Source organism: Pelobates fuscus, chromosome 5 (genome assembly GCF_036172605.1).
Source record: "Pelobates fuscus isolate aPelFus1 chromosome 5, aPelFus1.pri, whole genome shotgun sequence".
NCBI lineage: Eukaryota > Metazoa > Chordata > Amphibia > Anura > Pelobatidae > Pelobates > Pelobates fuscus.
In genome coordinates, this window is record NC_086321.1 from 197,528,222 (window position 1) to 197,537,795 (window position 9,574).

The window sequence follows — 9,574 nt, forward strand, 5'->3', positions numbered from 1 at the left end:
GAGATCAGGGGAAATAGTTTCATGGGGCCAGAATTGTCAAGAGAGTTGTTTAAAGAAAGTGTCACCGCTTTGTAGTGTCAACTCACTTAATGACGCTACTGACTCTACCAAAGTACAGATACCGTTCTTGTATCAAGATTTAAAGGCAGTATTTGACAAAAGAAAGGCTGATACCTTACCACCACATAGGCCTTTTGATTGCAAAATTAATTTACTTTCTGGTACCATGCCCCCCAGGGGTCATGTATACCCTTTGTCCACGAATGAAAACTTAGTTCTAGAAGAGTATATTCGTGAAAACCTAGACAAGGGGTTCATTAGAAGATCCTCCTCTCCTGCTGGGGCTGGATTCTTTTTTGTTAAAAAGAAGGATGGTTCTTTAAGACCTTGCATTGACTACAGAGGTCTTAACAAGATAACCATTAGAAATGTTTATCCGATTCCCTTGATCACCGAGCTTTTTGACCGATTAAAAAGTTCTAAAATTTTCACCAAGTTAGACCTTAGAGGTGCTTATAATTTGGTGAGAATCCACGACGGTGATGAGTGGAAAACTGCATTCAATACTCGATATGGGCACTATGAGTATACTGTAATGCCTTTTGGTCTCTGCAATGCTCCGGCAGTATTTCAGGACCTTATTAATGAGGTTCTTAGGGAGTTTCAAGATGACTGTGTAATTGTATACCTTGATGATATTCTTATACATTCCAGGGATATTGAGACTCACCACAGACAAGTCAGGAGGGTTTTACACAAACTTCTTCAGCATGGCTTGTACTGCAAACTAGAGAAATGCAGCTTTGACCAATCCCAAACTACGTTTCTTGGTTATGTGATTTCTGGGGAAGGGTTTGAAATGGATCCGGAGAAGCTCCAATCCATATTAGAGTGGCCTTTACCTAAGGGGCTCAAGGCTATCCAGAGATTCATTGGTTTCTCTAATTACTACCGACGTTTCATTAAGGGATACTCCTCTATCATTGCTCCCATCACCAACATGACCAAACAAGGGGCTGAGACTAAGAATTGGTCTACTGAAGCACTTCTGGCTTTTAAGACACTCAAAGAGTTGTTTGCTTCCGCACCAATTTTAGTTCACCCTGATACTACTCTACCTTTCCTACTCGAAGTTGACGCTTCTGAGACAGGTATAGGTGCTGTTCTGTCCCAAAGGTTGGGGGTAGATAAACCATTACATCCTTGTGGATACTTTTCCAAAAAATTGTCTGGTACCGAAAGCAGATATGACATTGGTGACAGGGAACTACTAGCGGTTATAATGGCCTTGAAGGAGTGGAGACATTTATTGGAGGGTACTTTGCATCCTGTTACTATTTTGACAGATCATAAAAACTTATCCTATATTGGAGAGGCTAAACGACTATCATCTAGACAGGTTCGTTGGTCCATATTTCTCACTCACTTTAACTACGTGCTCACATATAGGCCAGGTTCTAAGAATTCTAAAGCCGACGCCTTATCTCGCCAATATGAACCTGCCGCCGTATCTGAACCGGTTTTGTCCTCTATAGTACCCAAGTGTAACATTATCGCTAACACTACTCTCAAAGTTCATTCTCCGCTACTTGATCAGATAAGGAACTTGCAGCATCTGGCACCTAGACTGACTCCAGTTTCCAGACTTTTCGTTCCCCCTGAACTTCAATTGGAGCTCTTACAGTGTCTTCACGAGAGTAAGGTGGCTGGTCATCCGGGTGTCCGCAAGACGTATTCTTTAATCTCCAAGGATTTCTGGTGGCCGTCGTTACGGAAGGATGTTAAGGATTTTATCGGGGTTTGTGTGGTCTGTACTAAAACTAAACTACCGCATTCGCTTCCTTGTGGTTTTCTACAACCGCTGGAGATTCCTGACAAACCTTGGTCCTGTGTGGCAATGGACTTTATTGTGGATCTGCCTGTTTCTAAAAAGCACACTGTTATCCTTACCGTAGTCGATAGGTTTACCAAGATGGCACATTTCGTACCTTTGCCTAAACTCCCGACTGGCGGAGGTCTTTGCTAAGGAGATTTTTCGCTTGCATGGGATTCCTTCGGAGATCACTTCTGATAGAGGCTCCCAATTTGTTTCACGTTTTTGGAGGTCGTTCTGTTCTCAATTAGGCATCAAATTGAATTTTTCGTCCGCCTATCATCCTCAGTCTAACGGAGCTGCTGAACGAACCAACCAGAAGATTGAGCAATACTTACGTTGTTTTGTTTCCGAACACCAGGACGATTGGGTCGGTTTGATTCCTTGGGCAGAGTTTGCGCACAACAATCTCGTTTGTGACTCCACGCATTCAAGTCCCTTCTTCATGAACTATGGCTTTCATCCATCCATTCTTCCTCCGGTTTCCTCTTCCCAAGGAGTGCCGTCGGTTGATGTCCATGTGGCCAATTTGAAGAAGTTGTGGGATCAGACTCGACAGATTCTTCTACACAATTCTGTACTGGTTAAGAAACATGCTGACAAACGTAGAAGGGCGGCTCCGAATTTTGTTCCGGGCGATAGAGTGTGGTTGAGCACTAGGAATATTCGTCTTAAAGTTCCTTCCATGAAATTCGCTCCTCGTTATATTGGTCCCTACAGGATCTTGACTCGAATTAACCCAGTGGCATATCGTCTAGCTCTTCCAGCTACTTTACGCATCCCGAATTCCTTTCACGTCTCATTACTAAAGCCTCTAATCTGTAACAGATTCTCCTCCACAATCGCCCCTCCGCGCCCTGTTCAGGTGGAGGGTCAGGAGGAGTATGAGGTTAACTCCATTATTGATTCTCGTATCTCCCGGGGGCGAGTACAATATTTAGTTGACTGGAAGGGATATGGTCCTGAGGAGAGGAGTTGGGTACCACAAGAGGATGTTCATGCTCCCCGTCTTCGCAGGGCATTTCACTCCCGCTTTCCATCTCGCCCCGGCTCCTTCCGCCCGGTGGGCGTATCTGAGGGGGGGGGTACTGTCAGGGTACCTGGAGTCTCTACCTTTGAGAGAGGTAGAGACTTAGAAGCTGATCCGTCCGGACGCCATCTTCCCTCGGTCTCCCGCGGTTCACTCGGTCGTGCTAACGCCGGCCGCGAGGGAGTCTCTTCCTTTTATAACAGGAAGACCGGAGGTAGACGTCATGACGCCAACCCGGAGCATCCTGCCACTCAAATCTCGGGAGACGAATCAGGACTCGCCGGAGGCGTGTCCTCTCTCCCTAGCCAGGATACTTAACGGTGGTTCTCTCATTCACTCATTGCCCTGTCGTGGTTCTAGTCCGCCTAGTCACACAGTGCTTTGTGATTCACTTGTCTTTTGGTTCTGACCCGGCTTTGTTGTTTACTCTCCTGCCTTTCTGTTATCCTTGACCCGGCTTGTCTCTCGCTTACCTGTCCTCTGTTATCCTCGACCTCGGCTTGTCTCTGACCATTCTATTGTAGTCATACGTTAGTCCGGCCATTCTAAGGACCGGTATACGTATCAGCTACTCTTTGTACTCTGCGTGTTGGATCCCTGACCCGATCCTGACAGTTAGCAACTTAGCACTTACAATGCATAACTTACACTGAGTATTTCCGTAGAAATTGTGTTTTAACAAACTAAACAGGCTGCAGGCTTAATGATGGACATAATGGAAGGAGTCCATCAGATGGGGTGATTATAGATTAAATGATAAGACAAATCCAGGTTCATCCCATTCTGAATTTCGTAACTGCATGTCACTTGGTCTTTTAAGATGATGTACCATGTCTTTAATGTAATCTTGCCAGATCGGGTACCTGTTTCAGCTGCCATATACTTCTTCGTATCTCTAATTTATACTTTACTTGAGTAAAAGTTGTACTTTACTCAAACTTTCTTCCCCAAAAGATCACTCAAGGCAAACACCCCATCAAGAAAGATTTTGCTTGTCATACTCTTTTTCACAAACACCTATGGTTTAAGCTGCTAATAACGCTATAGCACTCATTCAAAAATGAAAGGAAAAAGGTGAGTGGGCAATGAATGACCCACTCACCTTTCCACCCTGACAAGAAGAAAGATTTACCACACATCCAGACGTCTGTGGAGTCAGCGACCTTCAGTATGGAAAAAAACTGTGTCTTATCAGCTTCTCCCAATTGTGCCTGTGAAGGGAAGCAGGCAATGCAAGACTGACTCAGGCAGGGCAAAATCACTGTAGTGAAAAGGGGAGCCACAGCATCAGTAGCAGAATGAGGTGGGTGAACAAGGGGATGATCTGTCCCAAACTGGTATTACTGAGGCTCAAGGTTTATTTTACGTACTTAAATTAAACAAGAACTGACACTAGCTGCCCTAGAATGGTCCATTCCTCATGCCCCCAGTGGGGAGTCAATACCAAAGGAGTTGTGGGAAGATGGAGTATGGATTGCCCTCTGTTGCTCCAAAATTATTTCCACCATGTCTGAAGTGGAGTTCTACCATGTCCTGTCTTAGACGGTGTGTGGAAAGCCCTCTGTTTTTCTTGATCCTGTCTCAAGAGTTAAGGAGTTCTCAAACTATGATAGAAATGCCTTGAAATACTCAAGTATGGTTCGCAGTAAGGTTGAAACCACCACCATAACCAGTTACAATGTGGTGCCACCAGTGTGTTGTCAAGGAAAGTAAGGCATGATGACCAGTAAGAGCAATCCATAAATCTAGGCAATAATTCAGGTAATTTTGTTAGGTGCTGCTTTGATATGGCCCAGGAATGAAATCCAGCAAAATGATCACGAGTGGAATAGGTAGGGAACACCTATGGAACAATTCGCATGGCATCAAATCACACAAATCCTTGCCAAGGTGGGAAGATGTTCATAGTGAACCCAGACATTTTAAAACCATGTGCACATAGGGCACCAGGTTACTTTGAGGTATTTCTACTCTATAAGGAGCACTGGGAGGATGACCTAGTGACCTAGAATAGTGTTCTCGGAGGAAAAATGTCAAAAGATGTGCACTCTGCTGCATTGCTCATCTATCAGTACGGCAATACAGGAAACAAATTAGAAACGTATGCTTAGGTGGTATCGAACAACCCACCTTCTCCATAAGATATTTCCCGGAGTTCCAGGTTCCTGCTGGAGGTGCGGTCAGGACATGCTTACACATATATGATGTGGGTGGTACATGAGACGATGACTTCAATAGTGCAGTAGTGGTGGAGGCAGCAGAAGCAGCAGTACTCCCACCCTCCCTCAATTTTGGCTTGAGAGCAGTACATGACATTGATGATGGGTTTATTTTTCTTTTATTATTACAATAAATTAAGTAAGGTATAAGAGTTGCTAAACTTAGCGTTTTGTATATTTACTGCTATAACATTTTTGTGTTTTACGTAAAAAAAAAACTGTGCACTGTGATCGCAGAATGAATACAATCAAATAAAAATTAAAATAAGATTAATTGTGTGATTAATGACCGAGGCTAGGCAAAAAAAAAAACCATTTTTATAACACGCTCCCCAAAACAAGGATTTTCTTTCCTCTACACAGTTAACAAAAATAAAAATACTGATAATAACTGTATATTGGTAAGTAAAGTCTCACACTAGGATCAATGACCCAGGCTAGACAAAGGCTTTTTTTCCCCTAACCTCACAATCCCCACAGCTAGCAATTTTCTTCCTCCAAACAACAAAAACTTTTAACAACTGTATATTTGTAAATGTGCACCCGCATTTAAAAGTGAACATGACATTCAAACACACTCCTGCAATCAACCGCAAACATTACAATCACACCCCTGTATTAAAACACTAAAACTATAAACAAGCACCTCTTCAAACACCAACACTGTACATTACACTATAGCGCCAGTAAATGCTGCAGCGCTGTACAGATATATAACCTAGACATTTTTACTTGGGGTGCCTTGGAAAAATATTGAAATATGAAGGGCGTCTTGAACCTAAAAAGTTTAGGAACCACTGGTCTAGATGAATCCTGCTTGGAATTAAGGTTGTTTTATTCCTCCTGTTTTCCCCTCTGATCTATACTTGATCTATAAATAAAAGCAACTTTTAATGGCTGTCCCGTATCAATCATTTTTTGTTTGTTTGTTTGTTTGTTTTTTTACTATTTTTTTGAATAGACAGGAAATTCAGCCCAAATGATTATTTAGACCTCTTTCATTAATGGAAAACTAAAGCCTCTTTCCACTGAGCAGAACGGTTCGGGTCAGTGCGGTTTGGTACGCTGTTTTGAGTGTTTCCATTATAAAAGTGTCCCATGCAACTAGGGATGTACCGCAATGAAAATTCTTGGCCGAAACCAAAAATTCAGGATGCCCTTGGCAGAAAACCAAAACCGAAAATTACTTTTTTTCTCCAAATGATTTTAAAATAGTTTTTTTCTATATTTTTATTAATATTAGACTTTTTAATGAATTAAACAAGCAATATAAACTCTGAATATAAAAGTAGTGCTTTAGAAGGAAAATACATGAAAACCATTAAGCTCACATGGTTGGCATGCAGTCAAAATACCAAGTACTGAGGGTGTTACTGAATGTATCCCTATACACAAAGGGTGGCTCTGCACACATGCAAGCAGTGCACTGTCCACAAGGTAAAGAAAAAAAAATATTCTGCAAATTAATGAATAACCACCAATATGTTCATTGCTGTACACAGCCATATAATGAATGAAAAGGGAAATAAATGTGTATATTACATACACACAAATATACAAAATATTTTTGATCACAGTACATTACAGGTACACATGGGAGCAAACAACATAAAGTTTACCAGTGGCGTACATACCAGTGGCGAGGGAGCTGAAGAGGAAGCACTCAGGGGAGAGGGCTCCCTCGCGTGCCCGCCAGCCTGCTCGCCCGCCCGCCCAGTGACTGGCCGCCCAGCAGCACCACTGGACCCCGGGGAATCCCCTTAGCACTCCAAAAGGTAAGGAGGCTGGGGGGATTAAATTAAAAAAAAAAAAAGATGTGTGAGTATGAGTATGAGTATGAGTATGAGTATGAGTGTTAGTGTGTGTTAGTGTGAGTGTGTGTGTGAGTGTGTGTGTTAGTGTTAGTGTGTGTTAGTGTGTGTTAGTGTTAGTGTGTGTTAGTGTTAGTGTTAGTGTGTGTTAGTGTTAGTGTGTGTTAGTGTTAGTGTGTGTTAGTGTTAGTGTGTGTTAGTGTTAGTGTGTGTGTGAGTGTTGGTGTGTATGTGAGTGTGTTGGTGTATGTGAGTGTGTTACTGTTTGTGTCTGTTACTGAGTGTGTTTGTGTGTGTATTAGTGAGTCTGTTTGATGTCTGTTGAGTGTGTGCTTGTCAGTGAGAGTGTATGTTTTGTAAGTGAGTGTGTATGTATGTCTGTCGCTGAGTGTGTCTCTGTCAGTAAATGTGTGTGCCTGTTAGCTAGTGTGTGTCTTCAGCACTTACCTTTCTCCAGTGCCAGACTCCCATGGCGCTGGGGATCCCTCCGCCTCTCAGCTCCGAATGCGCATGCGCGGCAAGAGCCGCGCACGCTTTCAAACCGCCCATAGGAAAGCATTACTCAATGCTTTCCTATGGATGTTCAGTGTCTTAGAATCGCGGAAGCGAGACAGCGAGACAGCCACTAGAGGCTGGATTAACCCTCAGTGAAACATAGCAGTATCTCTGAAACTGCTATGCTTTCAGCTGCAGGGTTAAAACTAGAGGGACCTGACACCCAGACCACTTAATTGAGCTGATGTGATCTGGGTGTCTGTAGTGGTCCTTTAAGTGTGTGTGCATCTGCATGCACTGGGTACATACCACGGTCGCAGGGGTCGCAGCCCTGCAACCCCTGCGACCAGGTGCACGCCGCCATGTGCTGCGGCCCGCACAGAGTAAGCGCGCGGGGGGGGGCCACGGATCAATTTTCGCACCGGGGCCCCATGGGTCATGTGTACGCCACTGATGTTTACTCTTGTAATGCAATCACTCTATGTTCATAGAACTCTAAATGAACAGTACTGTATACAGATTGGGATGTTGGATAAACAGGAAGCACTGCTGTGCACGGCTCTAGGTATTCTGTAACCACGCAAACCTTAACATGTACTTGGCTGATCCACACAGCACTGGATATACTACAGGCAAAACGACATGAACACTAATGTAATCCTATATATAATAGTCAACACAAAATGCATTGGGAATACTGTATTTCATATTTGGTAATCCCCATGTTGGCACAGCAATGCTTATATCACAAGCATTAAAAAGCCTTTTTTATTGGAGGCTCACATGCTGTGAATTGGGAATCTGCAGGTATGTAATAATCACTGTACACAGCACAGGACTCTTTGTAGATAATCATGGGCACAGCACTGTGTATATACAGCATGTGAGTCTTTGTACTGGATTATCATGGACACAGCACTGAGTATAAAGCAATACTATAATAACCCTTAGTACACAGAACTGGGTATGCTCCCCCCTTACCCACCCAGGGTCCCCTTGCTAGTTACCTTGGCTCTCTTACTCCTGCTGGTTCTCCGACCCTCGGGGGTCTCCAGTTGCCCCCCATCTGCCCCCGCCATGACGCCCAGCCATAAAGTTTGACCCTGAGGATGGACGGTGCTCGGCCCCCGGGGTAGCTTTCTCTTTCTTCCGTGGGGTCCTCTCCAGAGTGGCACCGGTGTTTCTGGCAAGGCCATGTTCCCAGAGGAAGATGATGATTAGGAGGAGGAGGGTAAGGGTAGGTGCTCCCGCCCCCCGCCGCTCTCTATCTTTTTCACGATCAGCATGGAGGGATGTTGGAGCGGGGCACGGCCAGGGGAAGTGGTGAATCCTCTGTGTGTGAAAGGCAAGCTGTCTATTTTCAGCAGATGTGCATCTTTTTCGGACGAAATGGGATAGGCCCATTTTTGGAGGAAAATTTCGGCAGCCAAATTTTCGGTGCATCCCTACATACAACCAAACCAAGCCCCGTTCAGGTGTAGGTCCGCAGGAAATGGTATGGTACGGATAGGACGGACCTACTGGTGCCACACGATACATTCCATTGATTGGGGGACAGAAAAACATCACTGCTCAGGTCAAAGGCAAGTTCAGGTCAGATAATAGGCAAAGGAAGCCTGCAAACAACAGCAAGGTCTGGGCGGCTCTGAAACTATCCACTTTCACAGGCGAGCGGCTGGATGACCTCCATTGTTGTCCTTTGTAGCGTCACTTTTTTATCGTCGCATTAATATGATACCACGCTAGGCATTTGGTCTAAACCCCGGAAGCCCCCTGGCGGTCCGACTTGCAGAGGAAACGCTCACCTGAATAGGCTGGACCATTCTAACCCTTCCGAACCATACTGCTCAGCGGAAATGAGGCATAAGGAACTTATCCCTCTTCCCTTCTAAAATGATTTTACTTTTTTTCATTTCATCCCTAATTTTGCTGGTGTCAGGAAACATACTTTGAATCATGAATGACGATAAGACTGTCCGGGCTTGCGCATGTCAGTTCCCTTGAGATACTGGCAAATGGTGGGTCGGAATTTGGAATTTAGGCTAATCATCCAATCCGCCCAAATTCAGTTAAACTGCAGTTCGGTCCAAAATTAATCTCCAAGTCTACTTGTGTAAGGCAATTAAATTATGTTAGTTACACAATT

General features: G+C 44.1%; 1 pseudogene; it reads right to left on the reverse strand.

Annotated features, from left to right (window-relative positions):
* Positions 1–3,632: 3,632 nt before the first annotated feature.
* Positions 3,633–4,411, reverse strand: LOC134612167 (ubiquitin-like protein 5; annotated as a pseudogene).
* Between the last annotated feature and the right edge of the window lie 5,163 nt (positions 4,412–9,574).